This window comes from Pleurodeles waltl, chromosome 4_1 (genome assembly GCF_031143425.1).
Source record: "Pleurodeles waltl isolate 20211129_DDA chromosome 4_1, aPleWal1.hap1.20221129, whole genome shotgun sequence".
In the NCBI taxonomy this organism is placed as follows: domain Eukaryota; kingdom Metazoa; phylum Chordata; class Amphibia; order Caudata; family Salamandridae; genus Pleurodeles; species Pleurodeles waltl.
Window position 1 is genome coordinate 776,133,619 of NC_090442.1, and position 7,498 is coordinate 776,141,116.

Sequence of the window (7,498 nt, forward strand, 5' to 3'; positions counted from 1 at the left end):
TAGATGCTCGTGTTTTTCTAACGTGTTAATAAAACGTGTATTCTTGCTTGAAGCTGTACTTTTCCAGTGAGATCGGTTCACATGCTTATCTTTAAGGTTTCGTGCCAGCCCGGCATCTTCTTCTTTGCTCCAAGGTCAATCTGCAGGTGCAGACAATGGAAGCTCTGAAAGTGAGTTAATTGGTAAAATATGTTGCAACTTACGTTCCCGACTCCAAGGATAATGTATGCCTAGGTAGAAGCTTGTGAATTGTTGTTTTTGATTGGACAATTTGAAGCCAACCTATGAACCCTCCAATGGAAGACCCTACTGGATTTGAACTGTTGTCTATTTAAACCTGGTGCACGAGAAGAAAGCAGCCATTTTTTTTACCCGCCATTAGCCATTGGCCATTACCCGCCATTTGCAGGACATTGCGCCATTACCCATTGCACCTATTGAGGACATTATTGCCCATTGCAGCCATTATGGCCCATCTTGCCGACTTCGTAATTTTGCCATCTTCTACGATGCCAATTGATGTTCGACGCCATTTTGAATGAGACTTTGGTGCTTTCTCTAATCGAGAGAAAGAGACTTTAAGAAATTCTCGCCCTAGAGACTTTAACTTTGATTCGTCCCTTTGCATGAAGTAGTAGTTTTGTCTTTTATCTTGCCGCTGTGAGGCAATTGCCCCGTCCACCCTGCCCCTTTGCCCCGTCCCATGCTGATCGAAACTGGTACCTGTGAGACGAAGACTTCCTTGAATGCTGATTGAATTTGGTAAATATGAAAGGAAAATGTACAATTGCATTGTGTTTCTTTTTAGGTAACCAACTGCTGATTTTTTATAAGAGCCCTAGTTAGGAGTTTTCACATTTATATTGTGCTAGCTTTGTTAATATAGGGAAATAAATTCATTAACTTTGAATAAACTGGTGTGGTTATTCATGGCCGGAAGGTCATGGTTCGCCAAAATGTTTTCTGGATTAATTGTGAAGTGTTATGTTGATCAGGGTATTGCTTATGTTCGTTATTGATTAATGATTGATTAAATTGACTAATCTCGGGTGAAGAGAGCCCCACTTGGTCAAAAGATTCATCGACCCAAGAGCGTCCAAATACAGGTAATTTATTAGGAGGGAACGCTCTATCACATGTGACTCGAATGTGTGCAGCGGATGTGCACATGGACAATGGTGCGTCAGCAGTGAGTATGGCCAAGGATCCATGTCGCAAACTCTTCCAGATGTGTCAGCGGCACTGCAAAGCAGCCAAAGGTCACTGATGTGTGCTCGTACAAAACAACCTGTGGCACAGCGATACCTGTCTGGCAACGAACTACACTAGGTGCGAAAGGATACCGAATTAACATTCATAGTGCACACTTGTACAGCACACGGCACAGAGTAAATGACATGTTGGTGCTTGGTTTATACTCCATGTTAGGACCACCCCTCTATGCCATCATTCATAAAACCCTCTGATGCCCTTAAGCTTCGCCTGACATCTTGCTGGCCAGATCATAACTTGCTCCTGCCTGAATTGGCACCTCGCCTAGAGGCAAACCCCTACAAAAAGTGCATGTGACAGATTATGTAAACACACACAAAGAAATTGATGCTACTGTTTTCAACTGAATGGAACTCCGCCCTTTAATATGAGAAGGATAAAAGACTGAGCCTGGCCCGTTAATGTGCAACATAATTAAGCTTGCATATAACATTTTATCACAAACTCAGTAAAGTGGGCCACCAGCCTCTTTCAGAAGAACACCTGTAAATGCCCTTTACAGAGTTAACATTTTATTAATTTTACTGTTTCTTTTTGACACATGTTTTATCTCATATGTAAGTGTGAGATAGTTTTTAATAACCAATGTAATAAATTATTCATTCATGAACTGGATTTACTTTTCGCATAGGACTAATCTACCTTCTGTGTAAATTAAAAGTGTTTTTCTCTGCGCCATGATTTAAACAGACTGCGCATTTCTTTCCAACAGGTGTATTAACCCGCTGTAACTGAGCACTAAACACCTTCTTGTTATCACACAAAGCGAATCGAGAGACTGTCACTCCTCTCAGCTGGCCATGAAAGACGTTGTTTCAGATGAAAGTGTCCGGTAGTGGGAAATCCTAATATACCCTGTCAGCCAATTACACTACTCAAAGAATGCAGCTTCAATGGCAAAACAGGAGCCTGCTCTGTGTGTGAGAACACAGACCAGCCCCCCATCAAGATCCATATTTAAGGGGACAGGAGGGAAGAGAGAACTGAAAGTGGGAGGCGCATATACATTGCAATCTCTGCCCTTGGCTGGCCAGGTTTGGTCCCTGTGCGAGGTAGATCCAATCAGCAGCATCGTAAGATGCAGCAGCACAAACAGGGGAAATGGCTAGGGAAGTAAAATACAGCAATTGTCATCTTAACCACCAATAACATTATTTTCGGGTCCCCTGGAAAAGTGTGCGTGGGGTGGTGGGATGTGACCACTTTTGTACAGTTAAAAGACATGTTACTGGGAAGTTTCTGGTTTCAAAGAAAGTTTTGCCTCAGCTTTGTGAACTTAAATACTAGCTTCCATGCTCTAAGCGAGCACAGTCCCCTGGGCGGTTTCATTTCTTATTGTGGAATCTCATTCAGAACAGTTTCTCTTCTCACATAGTGCGGTGACGTGGTAAAAAATGAACCGTGGGAGCTACAGAAAACAATTCAATTTAAACAAGCACAGGGTTCACCCTTCAGGCAGGTGGAAGGGCTGATGCAGCTGCACGTTAGCCACCATCAGGTTCTTGATCAACTCAGTGTACTCCATCCTGAGCCCCTAAGTCAGTGAGCACAGGTTCTGTCCGGACTGAGGTCCGTGCACACTCGGTGAAGCAGTAATTTCCTGAAACTGATGAAGCAGAAAATGAAGGTTTTAATTTATTAGCGCTTAAACGTAGTACTGCAATAATCATGTGTGACTTTAACCGAACTAATAAAGATTGTACGGGGACAAAGTGTGCCCTTAGAGTAGTTTGCCAACATTTATAAGCGTGCTTTATATAACGTGATGTATTAGAATTGCACTAATCCGACATAATCGTAAACGTGTGATATGATTTGCTTGCTTGAAATGCTTTAGCTTAGCATTACTTTAGTGGAGGCTTTGGCCTAGTTGCCTGGTCTCACGATTTAGATGCTCGTATTTTTCCGATGTGCTAATAAACGTGTATTTTTGCTTGAAGCTGTACTTTTCCACTGAGATCGTTCACATGCTTATCTTAAGGTTTCGTGCCAGCTTGGCATTTTTCTCTTTGCTCCAAGGTCGATCTGCAGGTGCGGACAATGGAAGCTCTGAAAGTGAGTTAATTGGTATAAAATGTTGCAACTTGCGTACCCATCTCCAAGGATAATGTATGCTTAAGTAAAAGCTTGAGAACTGTCGTTTCTGATTGGACAATTTGAAGCCAACCTATGAACCCTCCAATGGAAGACCCTACTGGATTTGAACTGTTGTCTATTTAAACCAGGTGCACGAGAAGAAAGTAGCCATTGCAGCCATTACGGCCATTACCAGCTCGATACCCGCCATTTTGCAGGACACCGTAGCCATTATGGCCCACCTTGCTGCGACGCCATTTTGAAAGAGACTTTGATGCTTTCTCTAATCGAGAGAAAGAGACTTTAAATGATTCTTGCCCTAGAGACTTTAACTTTGATCCCTTTGCATGAAGTAGTAGTTTTACCTTGCCGCCGTGAGGCAATTGCCCCGTCCACCCCTGCCCCTTTGCCCCGTCCCATGCTGATCGAGAAACGGTACCTGTGAGACGAAGACTTCCTTGTATGCTGATCGTAATTGGTAAATATGAAAGGAAATTGTACAATTGCATTGTGTTTCTTTTAGGTAACCAACTGCTGATTTTTGACAAGATCCCTAGCTAAGAGTTTTTCTAAATTAATGTTGCTAAATTGTTTTTGCATAAAGTCCCACATGCCGATGCTAATTTGAGGTTAGATGAGGATTCCTTTTGTTGCACGATGCAATTTGAGACCTTGTTATGCTGACTAAATGTATGCAATTAGTTCATTACAGATTATAGTTTTAGTGATTTGCATTGCTATTATCGAATGCCTTGTTATTCAAATGCTGCATAGATTGCACCTGTTTCGCCGCTATGGACAGTTATTAATGTTCATTTATGTTTATCATTTGGTGTTGAGACACATCTACATTGTGCTAGCTTTGTTAATATAGGGAAATAAATTCACTAACTTTGAATAAACTGGTGTGGTTATTCCTGACTGAAAGGTCAGGGTTCGCCGAAATGTATTCTGGATTAATTGTTAAGTGTTATGTTGATCAGGGCTTTGCTTATGTTCGTTATTGATTATTGATTTAATGAAATTGACTGATTAAGGGTGTTGAGGGTCCCACTTAGCCAAAAGATTCATCGGCCCAAAGAGCGTCCAAATACAGGTAAATTATTAGTACGGAACGCTCTATCAAAACCCAGAGCCCAAACCCACAGTGGTAGAATCAGCTGCAGCATCAAGTAGCCACAGAAGATGGACATGCTCCCTAGCGTTCTTCCGATCCAGGACTATGTGGATGGATTTTGTGCAGGTCATTAAATGGAGCATTCAAGAAATTTTTCAAAACCCAATATATTCGATGTATTTTCTAATCTAAATTTAAATGCATTGTTGAAAAAGTGTTCTTTTCACACACTGCATCAGTGAGCCTTTTTTTGTAAGGGACTACATGTCCCATGCTGCCCAGAACTGACTCGCTCTCCGGTGACGTCACTGACTGGCTGCATTGAAGTTTGTTTTGTTCAAAGAAGATGGACTATCCATCGCTCCTTTCTCGCAGTTTCTGCGCATGACCATGGTGTTGCCCTAAAGCACCGTGGCCCTCTTATGAATGAAACCCTGCAACATTAACAAAACTTGCAGGCCGGCAGTGTGCACTGCAGTTAAACAAGGCAACCGGGCAGCTTGGGTGCTAGAAAGCGGAAGTGGCGGCAGGGAGGGCCAAACAAGCGCCCCGGAAAACAGCCTCAAATATTTCACATCTGTCTTTGAATATACAGCAAATGTAACGAGATAAGAACAGGATTTACAGCTCTGCTTAAAGAAACTGACCTCGGAGCACTGAAATCATCCAGCGCTCTAGTCAAATGGTCTTAGAGAAAGGGAAAAGTAGTCCCTAAACTGAGACAAGTGGAAGGGTACAATTACTGGAGTACTTGCTCTGCGGATTGAAAAGGCGGGACAAATTGGAATTATTGACCATTAGCAAGCAAGGATTTTTAAAGGACACTGAAACAAACCAATGAAATACAATAAGCCCTCAACGAAGTATATACTAAAGTATATACAAAAGGTCTCGAAAGCTCGACCTAAAAAAATGATGTGCAAAAACAGGAAAGTGCAGCCTATAGAAAATCTAGTAAGGGTGAAACCCACATTCTAATAAGTAATATTCTACTATAGTTTAAATGTATCAAATAGTGGTATATAATTTAGCTCAAAGAAATCATCTACATTTATGTTTGTGTGTATATATATATATATATATATATATATATATATATATATATATATATATATATACATATACAAATATACATATATGTTCCTAAATGCCTCTTTGACCTTGAGTTAATCAGCGGCCGTAGCTTTGGAACTAAAGTTTCTATAGTGCAATAACATACCAGAATCTATGATTCTATATCCACTGATCTCCCGAAATTAAAAAGAATAATAAAAACTCTGTGCTGGTCATTCTGCTCAGGTCTTATGAAAAGCATGATATCATCTACATACATTTTCATACAATTTGACCTTTTATGGAAAGGAGCTTTCACAGACCTTGTTTCTTATGGCAATAGCAAGGGGCATAATATAACAAAGCAAATAAAATAGTGGATAAAAAGATACAGGTTTGGGAGCGGATGGTGCACCTGTTGTATACATTGCCGCTTGCTAGAGTCAAAACGGGTTCCCTTATCTCCGACCCCATTCAGGAACACAGAGGCACACGCCAGAGCTGCCCCCTCTCGACACTATTGTTTTCTCTGGCAACAGTAACCCCTACCAGTGGACCTACACACGCAGGGACATGAATGGGGCATACTTCTAGGTGATAGCACTCATGTAATCTCGCTTTATGCAGATGACATGCTCATATACTTCAGAGACATTTGTTCAATGCCGGATACATTGATACATACCCTCTGTAACTATGCCAACCAGTCCGGTCTACATGTTAACGGGACTAAATCATGTGTTTTCCCCTTGAATCCACTAACTCCCAACCTACAGCTCACCCTAGCTGGGATATCGCTCGCCTGGCAACCTCACACATTCAGGTACCTAGTGATTAGGGTATGCCATACACAAAAAGACCTGTTGGGTGGCAATGTCACTCACGCATTCACATTGCTACGGACTCAAATGACTTTCTGGAAGTTGCTACCACTGATGGTAGCGGGGAATGTTGCACTAATCAAGATGTTTGCCCTCCCTAGGCTCCTATCTTACTTCACAAATTTACTGCTGTATCTCCGATGTATCTCCCACCCCCATTCTTTCGTGCCCTGGAAAGCACACTAAAAGACTTCATGCGGTACACTTCCCACTGCCGGATCGCACTCTTTAAATTATACCAGACAATAAACCTTGGTGCGCTGACAGTGCCAACATTTGCGCACTATTATTTGGCCTCTCAGCTACAGTAGGTGGCGCACTGGTTGGCTGGCTTGCAACTGTCAGACACTGCAACTACAGCACCTGCATGGCGGCAACTGTGGCTGCTGTACCTGTTCCACCCATGCACAAAGGCTCCTGTGCCACAACACACACTCCTACAAGTGGTGCATCGGTGCTTCCGTAGGAGCCTCTTTCTCATGAGGCCAAAGCTTGCTTATGCCCCAGTGCTGGCCCTCTTGATGACCTCAAGGGGTAACCACATTACCTCAGGACAAGAACTGACCAGTTGGCATGAGGCGGGGATACATACACTAGGGGACCTCTATGGCAGCGGAGAACTCCTCACATATGAGGCTTTGGAGGACCAAGAGGACCTTCAGCCTGGTCAGTTTCTCCTGTACAACTCACTGCTCTGTACATTAAGGAAGGAGTGGGGAGACTTGACTCAGGAGCCACCAAGTCATTTCACAATCCAATATCTACATGTACTTGGCCAGGGCAGACACCTAGTACACTGGTTGGGTGATTCTTTGAGCACACACACAGAGCCGCTGCACGAGACGCTTCGTGCCCACTGGGAGCAAAATCTAGGCAGGTCATGTTCCGATAAAGAATGGTGCACAATACTTGAGGACCCCACGCATATTCCCCGCAATGGCCGATTTCCTCTAATACAATTTTACATTGTACATAGAGCCTACCTCACCCCAGCCAAAATCAACAGATATTTCCATTGTATAGATGTGGAGCACCCTTGATGTAGCCCAGTGGATGCGGACCTTCTACACATACCATTGTCCTACCCTGGTCTACACCA